Below are 19,779 nucleotides of genomic sequence, written 5' to 3' on the forward strand. Positions count from 1 at the left end.
AATACCATAGCAGGCCCAAAGGTACTGTTGCTTCATGAAATTAGGCTTGTGCAAGATTCTGTCTGGACCTAAGTTTATATGTATAAAAAAACACCTTAACTGAGCAGTGCTCCATGTAAATACTGAAATCCATTTATAGCTGGCCCCAAAAAGCAAATGCTCTGTGCTTCAGTACTGAGGTGCCATACTCTCTGCCCCATCCCACCTAGGATTTGAAGCAGCTGGCTACAGGACAGTGATTAATGCTTTCCTCTGTAATTTGTCTTGACTTTTCCCCAAGCTATGCAGGTCCAGCAGAGGGGGGTGATGGAGAGGAAGAGGGCTGGCAAGTTTTGCTGTTGTTATTACATCTAAACCAAGTGCCTGAAAATGGAAGCTGATGTTTTAATGCCTCTTTGACCTACTTTGTATGTACAGTAAATAACTGGAAACAACGTTGATGCTTCCTCCGTGCGGTACGTACTGTTCAAGCGCAACCAAGTGGGCCGCAATGCAGACACAGACCTCAGGTAGCACTGCTGGGTTTGCAGCCTTTCTTCAGGAATGGGCTTCAAACAGGTACAGCTGCACAGTGCAGCTCTCACAGCTGCCGAGGGAAACCTTCATCACCTCTTTGCGGCATATCCTACTGCTGGGAAGCTGGACAGCCCCGTGGTAAGCCCACAGCCTGCTGCTGGTTCTGCACTTAAAACAGGTTGCTTCACAGCCAGGGACGTGTTGCCAGAGGATCCACAGAACATCACAATAGATCTCCACCTTCTGCTTCCAGTGGGCAGCGGGTTTTTTGACTTTGCCTTCTCTAACATATAAAATCCAACTATGACACAGGGACTTTATTAAAAAGGTAAAGCCACACAAAACTGCTGCACATACAGTCTCTTGAGGAAGAGATGGAAGAAAAAACGTGTTGTAAGCACCATAGTAATATGAAGACATAGTTTAAGATACATGTAATACAGAAGTCATAATCTTAGCCTCTATTTCCTGTTAATTGCAATCAAAACTGCCCTATCATGAAAACTAGATATACCTGCTAACAAATGTGTGTGCTAACGCACATGGCAAGCCCCCCCAGACTTCTGAAGAAATAAAGCTTGTCCCTTTACACGCACGTACACAAACAGGTGTCTCCACTGCCAGGAAATTATGAACAGAAAATTAGAAACACAGAAGGTAAAGGCTTAAAGAGCTAGTAACACAGATTCACATTAGCAAATTGTATCTAAGGATGCAAACTTATTTAGGGTGAGGACAAGATTGGCATTATATTGGCATTACTGCATTTGAGCACTGGTGCTTAATCTGTATATCTAATTCTCCACATAAAGCTTGACTTTGTGCTAAATAAGAAATGCCTTTACACTCCATCAGCAGACTCCGTCCATTCTACAAAAAGCGAACATCCATTTATTTCATCTAAAGGTCAAAAGTGAAATGCCTTTGGGAGATCCCATGCAACCTTAAAATAAAAGTCGCATTCCTAAATTCCGAACTATCTCGAATGCAACAATGTCATTATTATTCCTTTGAAAATGTAAAACAATTACTCATTTATATTAAAAGCAAAACTCCTTAAAAGAAAAGATCCTAAAAAACAGTGAAAGCCAACAGTGAGAATTTTAAATCTTGCTGTTCAAAAAGCACAACTTATTTTCCTTGCAGTTTTATGCATTATGGAAGTCATGACACCCACAAACACTTAAAAGACATGTGACGCAATTCTAATATTTGTTCACTTTGAATTACAAGACAGCAGTTCTTATTCAAACACCACCAGCAGCCAAAGCAGCCATCCCCATCAGTCCTCAGATTATTCATCAATATTTGCTGATCATAGTTAGCAAAATATGAACATAGAACTCCAGAACTTTTGACTGTTAGGTTTCTTCTGGATTCCTTCATTTCTTAGTCTTAACTCAGCTCTAAGACTTATTAATGTTTAAGATTTAACCTAAAGCTCAGTGAACCCATGGGAACCTTACTTGCCTTCATATGCTTTGAAATTGCTGCATGTATAAGCTATAAAACACCTGCTATAATTTTACACTCAACCCTCATAATTTTCCCCTTCTACTGTATTTACAGTATTAGAAGACTGAGAATTACGTATTTCTTTTTGTCCTAAGGGCTGTACAAGATTACATCACACTGCTTATACAGCTTCACATTGTCAAATTACTTTATTCAGGAGAGGTATACAATGATTTTTTGGACATTTTGTTTTGAGTTAAGTACAGATAATTGGTGAAAAAAAAATAAAATAAAATAAAAACCATAATACACTCTGTGTTTTTAATACATCTGTAATGCATGCCAGCTTTGCAATTAGTTTTGAGGTGCTCATTGCCATCCAGTAGATAGCAGGGGCTACATGCTACCAACAGGACATGAATGGCACCATGTTTAGAAGTACATGACTTGTCATAATGCCAACACTGACTTTCTGAGAGATATTATCTAATTAGAAACATGCTTAGGAGAACTTTAAGGTTTATACATTAGGTAGTAACACATAATATTCTATTACCACCGATAATTCAAAATGCATTGCAAAAACCTGCATCTGCCTATATAAAGCCTAAAAATAACAGTGTTGCAGCTCTACTGTTATTCAGCTGAATTCAGAGATCTTATCTTTCTCCAGTTGTTCCCACAAAGCTCTTAGCTAGTTTTAAAAGCTTCATATTCATGAGATGCAAAGCAGGTTCACAAGGAGGTCCTGCAGCATCTGACCTTTCCCTGCTCTCATGGCAATGTTAAGCACCGGACAGGACAGCTATAAAAACAACACAGAAGCTGTTGAAGCAAAGTCTGACTGAACAATTTCCAGGGAAAAAGAAACACAATTATTCCATCAGTTCTTTCCATGTTTTCAGGCATACGAGTTGTATCTGGCAACAGTTCAATAGAAAGACAGGGACACCAAAAGAGGAGCACAGACAAAGCACTGATGTTGCAATGGATACATCAAACAGATTAAGCAGCTTGTAAACTGGGAACTGCTTGCTCATCAGCAGTTAAAAGACAAAATATTCAAGTACTTGCCATGTTAACACGAAAACCTTTGGTTTACTGCATTCACTTTTTTTTTCTTATTAGAGGCAAATCTAGTAGCGCTGGCAATATATGTAAGTTCAATTGGCTTGACATGAACAGGGAAGGGCAAGACTGAAATGATAGTCAAACACACAGGAAATGGACTATAAGGACAAAAGAGTGAGGAAAAAAAGGATGACAAACAGATAACATAAAAGGAAAATAACCAATACAGCCAGGGCAAAGAACCTGGGCTGAGAGACAGAGAAGAAAGATGTAAATCAGAGTGTAGGCTCCTTACTGTAGTGAATAGTCTGGATGAGATATGACAAAAGGAATCCACATTTTGCCACTACTTTCCATAACTAGGATGGCTTTGAGACAGGATTTCAAATACTGCACCTTCCTAACCCCAGAGAAAGTGATGGAATAGCTGAGAGCAGCAGAGAACCAAGACCTCGTCACAAATCTCTGTGGTAGAGCTACGCTTCACAACCTCACTTTCTTGAAAGAGTCAAAATGGAAACACAATGACATTTTTCTTTGTTTGCTCAATTCTCTTTCTTCTTTTTATTATTTTTGAAGGTTTTAGATTTTCAATCTTCTCCTTCCAAGGTAAAGCAAGTCAGAAAATGAAAAATTAAAGTCCTCTGGAAAAGCTCCATATAAGCCCTCCCTTGAGCAGAGGGTTGCTGTCTTCCAAGAAGCTCAATAGCATTCCTTGCACAGGCTATACTCATTCAATTACTGTTGGTCTGGGGCCACCCAAGTTCTCCATACCAGCCTGCTCTATCCAAGCTGGCACCACCGTATCTCCCTTGCACCTTTGCTGTCTAGCAAGCCAGAGCAAGGATCTGTCTGGCTGAAAATATATTTCTTTCTGAAAAAAAGTAACAACCTGTGAGGAGAGCATGGCCATCCCTGTCAGTGCCACCCCACCCTTTAAATCCATTTAAAGAGAATATGAGATCTCAGCATTAGACTCTGCTACCTCTCTGAGGCTCTCTGCATGACTGCTGCTTTGTAGCTGCAGATACCAGAAGATACACAGAGATCTGAGGAAGAGAACTGTAAGGACTCTTCCTGGTTAAGGAAGTTGAGTGGTGTCCTGGAGAACGAGATTTGGTCCCCACCTCTACCATGAAATCCCTTGAACACGCTGCACAAATCATTTCCACGCTTTTTACAGGTAAACACTAATCACACATTCCTCATTTTCTATGTGTTTCATCTAGGGTCTTTTCTCAGACCAAAGATCTTGAAGACCTGGTTTCAGCTGAAGTCACTGTGGTAAAAGCATAACCAAGCAAACTATAAAATGCTACCACATGCTAACTAGGAGGTACTTCTAACATTTCTCCCAAATTGTCAGTAAATAACTATGAAATCTCTAGGAGATATTTACTAGCGCTACTCTGGCTCATGCAAAAAGAATGGGATGAAACAACTGCCAGCAGCCACACACCGCTTCCTTAAACCCAGGTAGGTTTCAAGAAATCAGTGCATGCTTTGTTGGAGCATTCAGGTATGATCGTGATAAAAGCCACATGAAGCTCTTAAGAACCTGAAGATGATTATGCTGTCTTCATAGGGTGATTTGATTATCAGATCTTAAACAAGAAACAAGTCCAAAAACTGAAGAGTAAACAAAAAACAAACCCTGCATCTTCACTCATTCAGTGAGGAAAAGCTGTTTTGTGCATTCAATGAGATGGGGTCCTGGGAAATAAATCAAGCAATTAAAGGCTAGCATGGTGCAAAAGGGCCTGTATTTAGGTTGCACAGAGCTTTCCTAGCTTTTTGGAGCTCGACTACAAAAACAGAATATTCTTTAAGGATTTTCTCTGTAGGAAGATGCATTAACATTATGTTAACATTCAGGCAGCAGTAAAGGGGAAGTATGTTTGGCTGTACATCATGCAAACATATTTAACAGCCACTGCTGCTCCAGACTCAAAGACACAGGAGCGGGAGCATGGCTGCAGTTTCAGGAAGCCAGCGGCTGCCAGAAGGTCGGCCCCAGGCATCCTCCACCCCTCCTCGAGGCCAGCTGAGGCCTGGTGTGAAACCACACCTGGGAGCTGCGGTTTGCACAGCTCCTGGCACACCGACCTAGGCCCCGCTGCCGCTCAGGGCCACGGCCTGGCCCCGCTCCCGTGCTGGCCTCCATGTCGCGGCCAGCCTGGCTGACTGGACTCCCACTAACAGCAAAGTGAACACTTGCGCTAACAGGCACGGGGAAAGGAGAGGAAGCATCTCTTTCGCAGCGGGATGCTGCCGCTTTAGGACCAGCCAGCAAAGTCACTGCAGCCTACTCCCCTGTCCTCTCCGCCCCTAATTAATCACAGAGAAATTACAGCAGAGATCACACCTCTTGACTGCCAGTACATTGCCAGTATGGTCAGCCTATTCTCCCAATCCTACTGTGAGAGCAAACAGCTGTTGTTTTCTTTGCACTTCCATCTCCATTTCTGTATTTCAGCATCTGAACACAGAAAAAAATATTCTATAATGACACTTGAGTAATTTAGTCTTTGTAAGTATATTTAAGACAGGTGAAGTATTTAGGTGGCCACCAGAAACTGCAAGTAGTGAGGAGAATGAAGAACAGAAGCTGTCTGCTATACTTCTAAAATAGATAGACATAACTTTCTAAATAAAAAAATACATAGGGGCTCCTAAATTTGGGGGTGACGTACAGCTTCATGTCTTTTATTCTCTAGCTCTACATTTATCTCACAATTCCTGTGCCCTGCAGTCTGCATTATTTTCAATGCTGTGATACATACCCTGTCATGTCAACTACTGGGATGTTCATCAAGCATCACCAAGAGACAAAGTACTATAGTACACAGATGTGCCTATTTTGGAAGCAGTTGGATCACTTTTCCCTACGAGGTCAGGGCTTTGCGACCAAAAGAATAGCTCCACTGTTTGCTATCCAGCTGAGAACAGACTAGATTCCCTCTCGTCTAACTCTGTAAATTTAATCATAAAGAATTAAATCACTCCTCTTTTACTTTCACTTAGCACCACTGAAGAGGAGAGCAGGTAGCATGCTCTCAAATTATGACACTAAAATTTTTATAGGTATTTATGACAATCCAAAGCTTATCGTTTGTTGGCAAGCCTTTCCTTTATTCATTTCCTTCATTTCCCTTTCTTTCACTGGAAAGGAATTTCATGTCAAAGAAACTTAAAAATATACAAAAATAAGAATGAGATTGTCAACTTCCAAAAGACTTTTTTATATTAAATTTACCTTAGGGATTAGAAATCTTGCCTTTTCTTTTTTTCTCAGACAAATCAAATTGGCAGGCATCATAAGACATGTGGGTTTAAAGCTATTCTGTCCAGTTACTTTTATTTTCTTCCTCTACACTGGATATCAAAATTCAAATCCATTGCTTTTACTCATCCAAATAATTTTGTGAACACTTGCCTTTTCTCATAGGAGAAAAAAAAAGAAAAAAAAAAAAGAAAAAAAGACTTTTCTATTATAGGGTTCTAAGCAGAATCAATTCAGTTATGAACAATTTCTCTCTCAAAGAGGGTCATGAAGAAGTAGACAAAATAAAGCTTGAGATGGAAATCCCCAGCTAATCTGGTGCACTATCCTGAACTCTCTGACGCAATTCCCTTTGATCATGTCTTTTTTCCCATTCTTACGTTTAGCCTCTTTAAACAAAGTTTTTGGGGTTGCCAATAAAACATGTGGTTGCCATAAAAACACCCAAAAATAAGAACAGTAAAGGCCAATACAGCAAAATGTTAGACAATCCAAAGTTACATGATAAGTGATGAGTGTGAGCTGCCACCTCTTGGGATGTGCACGTGACTTTTATTCCTGAAGCCGGTGGTACTGAAAATTAATTGTCAAACTTGATCAAATTAGTTTTTATTATACATTTTCAGGCTTTGTATAATCACTAGCACAACAGACTTACATCTAGTTTCGAATGTCATGAAGTTCTACTACCCCTTCTTCACTTGGGGGAAAGTGAGATACAGAGAAGCTAAAAATGCTCCCTAGGGCTGCAGAAGCAGTTTGTGGCAGAATAGGGAATGGCCTTCTGCTTGCGAGCATGAAGCCAGCCACATGCACCTGTGGCTGTACTGGATGCTGGCTGCATCCTTAGATTGCACAGTGTGAAAGTTCACAATTTAACCTAAAAGAATAAAAAAAGTATATTTTATTTTTATCACAAAGTCAGAATCTAGGCTATGCTGACTTTATTGTCAAGGGAACAGAAATTCATTGGAGCTTGTAATTCTTCCTTGATTGTCCATCTAGATCCACAGTCCTGACTTAGATGAGAGAAGTTCTTGCAGGTTTTAAAGGCATTGGGAGAGGATCCAGGGGGGTCACATTTTTCCTGAAGAAAAATAAAAGGGGATGAGTGCAGAAAAACAGAAGAAGTACCTGAAACAGATACTTGATTAACGAAATAAGGTTTTATTACATTACGCATAGCATACCTCTTAGCCTGAAAAGGATTTAGCGGTACTAGATATGTTTGCTTGAAATTAAGTATAAAATATTTTGAATATTACACCAAATATTGAGGGGGTTCTATTAAGAGATGCTTCTGTTAATAGGCACCAATAATGTATGACTAGAATAGAAAAAAATAAAAATAAAAACACTGAGAGAAAGCAGCAGTATCATTGGTTTGTAAACTAAAAAGGAAGATTTCAGAAACAAGGATGTGCACAAGTACTTCACTCAATCATAAAAATAAAGGAGATGCTTAAGGTGAAAAAAAAAATCTTAGTCAAGAAACTTCATATGCCAATATATAGACATGACTTTATATGTAGCACAGGACTGAGAATAATACAGACTGCAGGAACTGTGCCTGGCTGATACTGCAGGTTCCAAAATGAAGTTGTTTACTCAAACTATTTATAACTGTAGAAAGAATTCCAATAAATAAAAGTACATTGCAAATACTTTTATCATTACCCTAACAATTATTTTACTGCTTATTCTGAGAATAATACACAATGTAAATTTCTTTTCAATTTCTAAATAAGGCCTGGAAAAACAAAAACCGAAAAACTAAAGTTATCTTTTATTCTGAAACATTTAAGGATTTTTTTCCCCTAACACATGCACTTCTGCATTTCACAGGGGTTCTAGATGCTGTGATCTCTATCCACTGTTCAAAGTCCTTAAAAAAGGAAACACTACATCAGCTGGGCAAAGACACATAACTTTATGGGTTTCGGTCAACCACTCATTCTTATTCCCATTTCCTTGAAAAAAACTCTGGACTAAAAGATCCTCCCCAGTAGTCTGTCTCCTTTATGCTGTTTACTGAACACTGGGAAATATTAAAACAAAACCTATAGAAAACCAGTTCCCTTGTATTCTGTCAATAACATTTTGGAAGATGTCTCTATATTAATGTGCCTTTATCACATTAAAAAAATCTCTCTTTGATCACTCAGCTTAAAGGCTCAATAGGTGTTTTTCTACCGCTAATTACTTTGATCACTACCTGGATAGCTTCTCAGCTGTCAAGACATCCAGAGGTTTTTAATGGCTTCCTGACATTAGACCACAGCACGCATTTTCACCTGCTATATTTTAATTGACTCATTTTTAGGAAGCTATCAGCCTATAGCTACTGAGTTCCAATATCTAAATAAACATGTATGAAAAAAATAAAAATGGTTACAGACATGACACTTGACTTTCAGTCTACAGAACAGGGCAACACCATCTGTAAGGGAAGAAAACAGTAAAGACAACCCGACCAGCCTCTTTTCTTTTTTTTTTTTTTTTTTTTTGCTTGGCAAATCTCCTAATACCAAGTAACCCTCAAAAAACTGAGATGATGAAACTCCTTTTCACTCTAGTGACAGAGAATTTAGACTGCTAACTCTGCACGTAATAATTCTTAAGCAACAGACCTCATTCCTCATGTCATAAACAAATTGCTAGAACACCCCATGAGCTAGAAAAGACACACAGATCATACTGACTTTTTGCAGCGTGCTCTCTCCACTTTCTCATCGCTTGTAGACTTGGAAGCAGATGCCAAGCAATGAGAGCAAGGATATTTTTCTCATCACCTACAGCCATCAGCAGGAGAGCTTGAGCCCTAGTGCAGTGGGACCAGTGCAGGTGCCCCTGCAGACCAAACCTTTGCAGCCCTGGCAGGACAGTGTGTGATTGTTGCTGCTCGTCCTCTCGCTCATGGGAAGCAGATGCGGCCATGAAGTTCCCAGCTTCGGACTGGCAACAGCCCACTGGCATATCTGTGCTCCTCTGTCTCTCCCATGGGATGAAGGGCAGCAGCTGTTGCCGCTGAGGCAGGAGCACATCTCTGCTGGCCAGCTCAAGCCCAGCTGTGCTCCTGCTCCAACACACAGGTGCCAGCAGCCAGCTCAAGGGAAACAGTGCTGGTTCACCTCCAAGGCTTTACATGAAGGAGGAAACAGCTGGGGAAGAAAAAGCTGTTGATGCTTCCAGCCCGGTCCACAACACACCATGGGAAAGCAGGTGTAAGGAGAGGACCGAAATGCCAGCCATCCCACTGGGAGCACAGCATGCATTGGGGGACATCTCACCATGGAGGTTGGTCTTACCCAGCCAATACTTTGAGAAATATTCCTCTGCCTAGCTGGTATTGTAGCATTTCACCACAACAGGCAAAGTGTCTTGACTGTTTTATGACCCCTTCCCTTCTCCGCCTCCCCAAATGCACACACACCAAAATCCAGTCTAAATAAACTTACAGAGACCTTCGTAAGAACAGGCTTTTCCATGACAGACCCAGTTCTACACTTAAGAAGAGGGTCACGAGGTAATTCCATCAGCCAGACAAATTTTGAAGTATTAGAAGTACTATTTTGAAGTACCAAACCCAGTCAAATTACTGCGCAGACAGCCGTTCCACCAATTATCTCACTTGACATTGGGTTATAAGAAAGAAGCACACAGAGCTGGCCACCACCAGTGACAACTATGAGATTGGTTAATTATGAGATACATCATAAATCTGCCTGTAGCATTGAGTGATTCAGATTTTAAAAATGCTTTCTTGGCAGTTTCCATGTAATACGATAAATCTAAGAACAGGAATTCTGCACTTGACACTTTCTAACACAGTAAATAAGAATGATGAGAAACAGATTACTTTCTACCCAATATTATAAATTCATTTTTAACTAATGTTGTTGTACCCAAGCTTTACATTTGAAGTAAAATTCCAGAACTTCATTAGTTGTTTTCAGATGCAGAAAAACTCACATAAGATGCTCATGTTTTAAGTACATCACAACATACACTTCTTTTCAGCAATGCTTCGTCCAATAGCACATGAAATTTCACTGAGAACTCATCCTCTGTTTTTATGACTGATTTAATATGACTATGTATCTTCAGATTTAGAACTGTGAAATAATTTTCTAGGCAGCTGAACCACATTCATCAGAAATTGAAAGGCACTATCAGAAACAATATAAGACATGACATAACCACATATGCACATTCCCATATCAATCAATTTCCTACATCTCATTTGGACAATATACATACACACTGTACCATGTGCAAGCCCGTTCCATATAATTACACATTAGCATTGCCATGACAGAAAGCATCTGAACAAGCAGAGAGGGAATTCCAGAACTTTTCACGTTTTCCTCATGAAATGTTCAGACTTTAATCTACTGTAATGCAGATTAGACAGACAAACAATTGTTTGTGGGCCTGATGGTACAGGGTGACAGCCTAGCTAAACTCTTCCTCATTTTTGACATACGCAATTTTCTAGCTTTACCCTGCCAGCATCATTTTCTCTGGCCTCCTTTATGATCTAGGAGAATTTTTTCCATGTCTTTAGCAACTTCAGCTACTCTAAAAATGAATTCAATGGAAGCTGAAATCATTGTCAATCTGCAGAAGATTACTCTGCACCTGACAGGACTAAGGCCACTGAGCTAGCATCACTGCCAGGTCAGCAACTGTCTGGGGCATGTCTCATGGGCTGCCACCCTGAGCTCTTCTATGCTTATGACACTTCCAGTTTATTCCAGATCATGAGCTCTTTCCCAACCAGACACCATTCCTGGAAAATGCATCAAAGTCAGCATCCACTGTTTGTCTGACCAGTGTGAATCAGAGAACATTTTCAAAGGCATGTCCCCAGCAAGATGGATGTGTTTTTCTGCATGATTTGAACTATTATTTTGGCATTCCCAAGGGCATGAGCTGAGACATTTTTTAACCCAAAGACGTTAGGCATCGGTACAACATTTGCTATATCACCAAGGTCCATAATGGGAAGTAAGTTTTAAAATAGCAATAGAAAGTCAGTAAAATTATGTCACATAGGAATTAACGTCATCAGAACCCATGTCTGAGTCTTCCCCCACTGGGACTTGCCAGGAATGGCCGTAAGAAAAACCTTGTCCAACCTTGTCCAACCTGGGACAGCCAGCTGGGGGGCTCTGCAACCGGTGGCAGGGGCAGGAGTCTGCTCCAACAGTTGATCTCCAGCTGATCAAAACATCAAGTCCATGGCTCCAGCACTTAGTCCTTTCCCTCTTCCTGATTTTTTTATTCCAGTTTTTGACAATCTCTTCTAATCCCTGCCTTCTGGGATGTTTCTTGCCCTGGTTTCTACTCTGGCCCCTTGGGATCAGCCATGGAGCCTTGACTCCTTACAATCACTGCATCATTTTAACACAGGATAAGAACATAAACTTCCTAGGATAACGTGAAGCCTTTTATTTGCTTCACACTTTCATTTACACCTCTTCCTATTCCCAGGTTTTCTCTAAATATTTCCATGTCGATTCCAAAAATACAGCTAATAACAAGTACACAGTTAGTAGACTTGTGCTAAAAAAGATGGTAGTTTCCATAAAAAAAAAAAAAAGGTATTTACTCAAGAAATATTACGAGCACTTACATAGTTTTAGTCTTCATTGCCTGTTCTTGAAAACCATTAAAAACACGTTTGAATATTTACAGCTAAACCAACTTCTGATTTTGGGCCTTGAATGCAGCTTGCACATGCATCCTGGCTTTATGGCAGCCAGAATTTATCCTTTTTTATTCTACTAGCAGATAACTGACTTGCCATTGCCATAAAAGGGACAGAGCTTCAAGCACAATATGAAAATTCCTGGAATGTTTGAGTCAACCTCACTTAGCTGATTTTTTCCTTAATATGTGCACTATGAATACAAACCATTAATGTACTAATTTTTCTTCATGCTTTTGTTCTAATTCTTTAGGGCCCCAAAAGTCCATACCAGAGTATTTTTTCAGCCTTATTTGGGTTTCATTACAATCTTAGAATTTGTTTCAATGCTTTTAGGCTATCAAATATTTCAACAGAAGTCTTCAGTAGACTAGAAGTTTTCTTCACTAGATAAACAAGCCTACTAAGACCAAAAGACTTAGAATACCCAGTCAGCACATAGCTATCCGGTGAAAATGGGCTAATTTGTTTTATCCCTTAGTTACAAGTGAAACATTGTCTGAAGAGAGACGTGACACCAAAAAAAAAAAAAAAAAAAAAAAACCATTCGCCATTCTTATCCTGGCATCTGTTTTCTAAATTAGGGACCCCATAGATTATCTATCAAAATACTACTGCTAATAAAGCAACACACACAATTTTCCTCTAAGTTAGTGATTATTTGAATGAAAGATTACATACTTCACTGTGAATTTCCATGTGAATATTTGTAGAAATAATCTTCACAAAAGAACCACATCAACTACACTGATGAATTAGAACACATCCATCATCCATCCACTAAACTAGGATGCAAAGGCAACATCATCAAATACAAGAAGACATACACAAGGGCACATTGGCTAGAAGGACGGGTGACCCTGATATTGAAACCACCTTTCATGTGGCCAGAGAGATCATAAACTCCACAGCAGCTGAGAAGAACAGGGGGAGAGAAAAGGCTTGTTTTTTTAAATGTAGTAGAGGAGATGCAATGTTAGCTACCTCAGGTCATTTTCTTCTAGCATGTGCAGGGGAACACCACTAGACTTCTGGCAGCTTTCAAAGACGTTCAACATCCAGAACTAATTTGTGGTTTTCATCATATTTCAGTTCAGAGATGAAGTACAGAGTCTATAAATCCAGGCTTTTTAGCACATCGCTTCTGTTACTACTTTAACAGCTACACAAAGTTCTCCACTGGGGTGACAAAATCTTACCTAAAAAACTATTTTTGCTTCCCAGTTGTAGAGATTGAAATTAATTTTGGTATTTTTATAACTTTGATCATTTATTCCACCAGCTCCTTCTTAGCCATCTTGAAAACCTTCATCTCAAAATGTTGTATCTGTCATGGTTACTAGCGGATGAAAGCCACAAAAAGATGAAAGAAAATGAATGATTACTTTGCAATTTGTTTACCCCACACACTTGACAGCACTTTGTGTTTTGTGCACTGCATTGTTCTGCTGGTGATGCACACCCTTCCTCAGACCCTGCAAGGGGCTGTTTGCCAGCAACAGGAGCAGTGAAGGTAAAGGCAGCAGGAGTGTGCACAGACAGAAAAGGCAGAGGAAAGGAGGGGAACAGAGGATGTTTAGTAGATCTCTTGGATCCACCCAAAAACTCCAACCTACATAATATTCCATAAAACAAATGGAATAACTGTGTTAAAAACACAGCTACGCTTTCTATGAATTAGATTGGCACAACGTCAGAAAATCTTATGCCATTTATTTCAGAAAATGTGTGTGGCTACAAGAAGGCGATTTAAAAAGAAAATCCATCGTCTTCACATTTTCCTCTGGCTTTTCTCTTTTCATCTTTGGCCATGCCTTTTCTGTCATATTACACTCTCCAGGAAAAAAAAAAAAAAAAAAAAAAGAGAGAGCTTTTTTTGTGGGTTGTGAGGCCAGGCTGACTCATCTCCATCCAAGAGGATTCCCAGGCTCCCACGGCACCTGTTGCCTGCTGCAACACAGCAACACCTTGGACCAGTGATGCACCAACGCTACTGAGACTCTGCAGCACAGGTATACAAGTAGCACCACAATTATTGTCTGAACCCAGACTCTGTCAGTACAAAGTTTCATATCCTTACAACTTGGCAAATCCGAGGTGAGGGGGAGTATTTCCTACCATCACCACACATTCACCTAAGCTATGAAGAGTTAATACAACCTTAAGGCTTCCTGTGTTTTTTGCCTGGGTTGAAAATATGATGGAGGTAGGCACAATGGGATGCAGGCTGTAAGAGATTTCCAAAGAAACACCCAGTTGAGACACTTGATCAATTAAAGCAGTAAGAACCGAATCTAGAGCAGAATAGAGTATCCAGAAGTACAAGGAACTGGAAGCAAAGGTGCTTTTAAGTACACACTTTTTTTTTCTTTAGAACATTTATCCAGGCTCTGCCTTCCTCTAAGAGAATATCTCAAAGATAAATGGAGGTTAAACAGTCATCTTTTCAGTTCAGAAATACTTACTCAATCCTGATTAGTTGTATACATGTATTTTTCTCAATACTAAGTAGAAACATAAAACTGAAATAGACACATTTTTTTCTGATTAAATCTTTTGGTCATTCTTTATATGTTTATACATGTCAGAGAGTAATGGCAGACCATGTTTTTTTGTATTTTCTACTTACATTACTTATAAAGTACACATTTGCCTTTCTCTTTACTGAAAGTCACTGCAGATTAGAATGGCACAATGACAGTAACTGATATATGTCAACAATGTTTTAATTTGTTCTGCATTTATGTCCACATTGTCCAAGATACTGCTATATAAAGACTCTTGGAGGGCTAATGCCACATACTTTTCTGATGTATTAAATTACCAAGAATAATCCCAGCCAGCCACAACCCAGAGAAGTCAAAATTTATCTTCCCACAAACATCGTTAAATTGTAGCAGTGCTTCATATATTCAAATGCTCCCTATCTACGCTGGTTGCTATTTCAGTCAGGTTATAGCCCATGCCCAAATTTCTCCCTTTGGCCATATTTTGCAAGGTGTCAAACGCCTTTGTAATATCAGCGGAAATTCTGGGAAGGGAGCACTACGTAACTTTTAAACACTGATGAAGTAAGTCAATTTATTCTCATGTTGAGGTTGTTGAATCTTGTTTAGTCTAGTTCTATAAAAAGAACAATATTCACAAGCCTATCCCTAGAGATGGTTTCTGACATTTTTAAACAATTGTCTTAGCTGCCTAAAGCAGCTATCCTACATTTCTTTACGTGATCATGGCAACTGACAGCATATACAACCAGCATAACCTCAGACCCCATACAACCTAACTATATATCCCAGGACTACAAACGCTAAGCAGATGAGCTGCGATGAAATACTGCAGTAGTTCTGAAGACACTGAACACACACGAGCGCCCAGAAGTGAGAACTGTGCTACTTGGGATGACGGTTCAGAAATGCACTTGTGCCTGCTGACGCTGTACAGCTGGCTGCGGGAAGAGGCTGACGAAGATGAGTCAGGATTGCTCGGGGGGGGAGGCTGGCTGAGATCTCCATCACTGGCGTGCTCAGTTGGTGGTGCTCGAACACAGCCGGCAGCAACCCCGTATGTGCTCCTGAAGCAACCTGCCTCTCCAGACCCCCTTCCACACTCTCCCCTCCCCAAACCACTGCTCACAAGCAGGTGCTAGCTCAGCTCTGAGGCCACAGTCCCTCTCCTATATGCAAGTAGCCAACCTCAAATACCTGAGGGATGCAGAACTGGGTTACTCTTGCTCTGATACAGGGTTGGAGGAGCAGCCACTACTATGCCCTTCTCATGCAACAGTGGTGTCCCTGGGGGAGCTGGGCCACTCATCTCAATTCCCCTTCTGCCCAGAGGGATTCATCCACCTCTCCCACCTCCTGGGCAAGTGCAGTTCCTGTAACAACTAGGCTACAGACCACACTAGGAATCACATGGGAGGAGATGGCATCTGAATCTCCCAGCTGGAAGGCCACATTCCTGTCCATGCTCTCATCTCTCTCTGCAGTGCACCATCCACCACCCCCAGTCCCACACCCCTTCCTATCAGGCCACCCAGCTCCTACAGGAGCAAGGGAGAGTGCTGTCCTTCTTCACACCTTCTTGTGTCCCACCACAGCCTGACAGGGGGAATCGACCCTCATCTCCCATTTCTCAGGGATGCCTTCCAGCCTGGGAGGTGCTTGACTCTGCGGAAGTCATTTGGGTCTCTCCTTCTGGCCACATCTTCTGAATTACAATAACCATATCTCCATCCTAAACTAAAACTTGCCAGGGTTTGTTAGACGTGCTCCTAGCGTCAACAAGACAAGTCCTTGAGGTCATTTAGGGACAAGGATCTCAAATGGCCTTGAGGGAGAGGTGAGCTGAGTCTCTCAACACCAGACAGTCACAGTGCTAGGCATGAAAGGCTGCAGAAGGCAGGTGCCCAGCATAGCCTGATTTCACTAGTAAAAGCATACCCAAGTGAACTGCTGTCAGTCATCCAGGCCTCTTTAGTCATTTCTTTTATCTGCCCTTGGTTTACCTGCCTTTATCTCAATAAACTGCTTTTAACATAATCAGAACAGAAAAATCATTCAGACTAGTTGGGAGCAGGGTTTTTTTGTTTGGTTGGTTGGTTGTGGTTTTATGATTTCAAAACAGGAGGGTGATGAGAGGAAGGCATGAGGGGGAAAAGGGCAGAGCAGCCTCATCCTAGCCTCTGCTGGGGCACATGCCCCAGGCAGGGCTCACCTGGGGACAGGGATCTCCTGGCCTCCCACCAGCACCCAGCCTGCTCGTGTCAAGAACGATCTGCCCCATTACTTAAATGCAGCCAGGAGATCTTGCTCCATTTCAGAAAACACACAGAAGGCATCTGCAGTGGTGTGGAGAGGGTATCAAAACACGAAACCAGGATTTCCATGGCATTGTCACCTCTCAACCAAGCAGTACTAATGCTAGGAAGCAGACTTTCTCCAAAGGAAGCAGCAGCTTGAAGAGTGTCAGAAATGAGAGCCCCTGCAGAGATCCATCAAAACAAGTTTCTCCTGTAACCGCCTCATGGGAGCTCTCTCTCAGTCTGGCCTGAAAACACCGTAAACTGCTGCCCTGTCTTCTGCTCTGCTCCCCTTACAATTTGAAAATAAATCTCCTGAGAAAAACACGGAACAGTACAAAAGCCCAAATCAGCTATAATTAATATTTCAATGATAATGGGTGAACATAAAATGCTTTGAGCTTCCAGTGCCACATGTGGGTGCACTTCGTAGTGCCATTTCACACCCTGGCATGGTCCCCATGGGAGCTGCAAAGGAGTGGTCCCCTGTTGTGCACTAGGGCACGGGATCCTGACAGCAACTGGCTCAAGGCTGGCTTTGCTGCATCAAATGCTGACGTGAGAGCAGTCCTTCCCAATCTCCTTGTATGTATTTAATCATGAGTAAGTCAGTGATAAAAAGAGTTTTTTACTGTCAGCCCTGTTACTCTGCAGAATCCCTGCAAGCAAAATAGCACAAGCTGCTTCTGCTACATTTGCCCTCGCTGACATGACCTCAAGTTTTACCTAGTCACTCCTGCACAACCACGAGGAGAACTATGAAGAAACATGTCTACTGAGCACTGGGATGGGTTGCACAGAGGGGCTGTGGAGTCTCCATACTTGGAGGTGCTCAGAACCCCACAGGACATGGCCCTGAGCAGCCCACTCTGGGCAGGGTTTGGATGAGTCGTTCTGCAAAGTGCCCCCAGCCTCAGTGATTCTGTGATGAAGGCCACAGGATGACTAAGAGCATGACAAGACGGTGGCTGCACAAGTATAATGATTTTTTCATCTAGCTGATACAAGCTGTTTCAGGGCAGGAAAGAACCAGCTGCTTCCTTCAGCCTGTCACCCCCAGTGCTGCATGCAACCTCTCCTACCGCACCTCTCCTACCTCTTTTAACACAACCGTTGCTCAAACATAAACAGAGCAACCAAGCAGCAGGGGCACATTTGGACGAGGACAACGTGAACATGGGACCAGCCCCGCCAGCCCTCAGAAAGCAGGAGAACGAGGCCCATGTGACAGCCCCACTCAGCCGCCATTACCCGGGCGCACCGAGCCGGCTCTAGGCTCTCCAGAGAGAAGCAGGCCCCAGCGCCTTTGGGGAGCTGCTGGGGACAGTGCTGGCAGAACGGCAGTCAGCGAAAGGCCACCCCTGCATGGCTGAAAGTTCATCCACGGCAATAAAGCCACAAGGAGCTCGGCTTCCATGGCATGCTTGTGTTTCCTGGTGGCACCGATCGGGAGCAATCTGCAGCCAGCATAGCACAGAAAGAGTGGTTAATAGTGTGACAGCTCCGTAACATAATTAACAGCTCCAGATCACATTAAGGAGCCTTGATGTGAATACAGCAACTTATCCTGCACACACAGGACAACTTTAGAACAATTCAGGGTTGCTATGGAAGACTTGAAATTGTATAACTGATATTAAAGCTCGAATTTTCTTTTAATGTGCACGTCTTCCTCACGTAGCTGTCTGTCTGTGACTGACAGCCTTGGTTTACCCAATGACTTCACTTAAACTGTGCAAGGTGGGAACGTATTTCACAGAGAGACATTTATACCTCTAGGAACACCAAATTCAGAACTCAAACATGAATGATTTACCTCAAAAGATTTTAATTAATTAAATTTAATTATATCCTGAAAGGAAGACAATTTAATGCCAAATGATGGGTGAATCATCCCAAAGGTGCATCACCAAGTGATTTACTGCCTCACTGCAAGCCTGATACTATCAGCCTAGGTGCAACAGATCAGACGTCAGAAGTTCAGTGCATTTCTGACTTCAGCTGATCCAAGGCATAGATACCATCCCCATGGTCACACAGAAAACGCAGTTCAATATAGAACTTGCTTTCTGCAGAAAACAAGTTTACAATGACCCTCTCTGCTTCTTCCTTCACTGCTTAAAATGCCAGATCTTACATTTATGGCAGGGAATGTGGCAAACAACCCATCTGCCCATGCCTACTGAAGTTTTCTGCACCCCTGGATTTCACTACTACGGGGTCGAACTTCCCAAAAGCAAGAAACCAGAGACCATGAGAAGATGACCCAGTTCGCATTATCATGTCAACTGCCTTTGCTTAGGGGAGAGGAGGTCCGAGGGACTGCAAAATACTTCAGGAGCACCAGGAAACAGAGTCCTTTGACTTACGGACAGCGGGTAGCTAATATCTCAGGGATAAAATTAGCTCCCTTAGGAAAACTTTCAGACTACTTGCATACTTTCGATTTTACATGTCTGCAGCTGAATCTCGCTCTGTCGGGAAAGGTGCCAGAACTGAACTTTAATCATTAACATCAGAATCCTTCCTGGTCTCCGGCCGACTGCCCATCGCGGGGGTCAAAGGCAGCAAGCACGACGCTTTGAATCCAAGCAGCCAACCGATTTTTTTGTCGCTGTTTTTCCCTACAAAAGCTCACCTTTCCGTTTTGTTTTGTTTTGTTTATCACTCTCCGGGCGCCCTCGCTGCTTTAGGTCCCGGCTGCGCTCTCCATCCTCCCTCCCAACCCCGAGGTGTTCCCCGAGGAGCCGGGGGGCAGCGAGAGCACGGCGGGGCCGTGCCCGGAGCTCGGACCCAAACCCAAACCCAGACCCGGACCCAAACCTAGACCCGGACCCAGACCCCGCGGCCATCCCGCGGCGCCCCGCGCTCGGTCCCGCTCCGCACCCGCGCAGGGAAGCGGCGGGGCAGCCGGGCATCCCCTCCGGTCCCCCACCT

At 42.2% G+C, this 19,779-nt stretch overlaps 1 protein-coding gene and 1 long non-coding RNA gene across 2 annotated transcripts in view; both read right to left on the bottom strand.

Moving 5' to 3' along the window:
* Positions 1–19,779, bottom strand: part of COL4A1 (collagen type IV alpha 1 chain) — a 129,073-nt gene that overhangs the window by 108,893 nt on the left and 401 nt on the right. The gene's annotated exons all lie outside the window — the stretch shown is intronic.
* LOC121059828 lies at positions 6,923–19,576 on the bottom strand. Its single transcript, XR_005814657.1, has 2 exons — positions 18,094–19,576; positions 6,923–7,412 (listed from the first exon to the last, which is right to left on the bottom strand). It is a non-coding gene; the product is annotated as an uncharacterized LOC121059828 (long non-coding RNA).

Source organism: Cygnus olor, chromosome 1 (genome assembly GCF_009769625.2).
Source record: "Cygnus olor isolate bCygOlo1 chromosome 1, bCygOlo1.pri.v2, whole genome shotgun sequence".
NCBI classification, from domain to species: Eukaryota; Metazoa; Chordata; class Aves; order Anseriformes; family Anatidae; genus Cygnus; species Cygnus olor.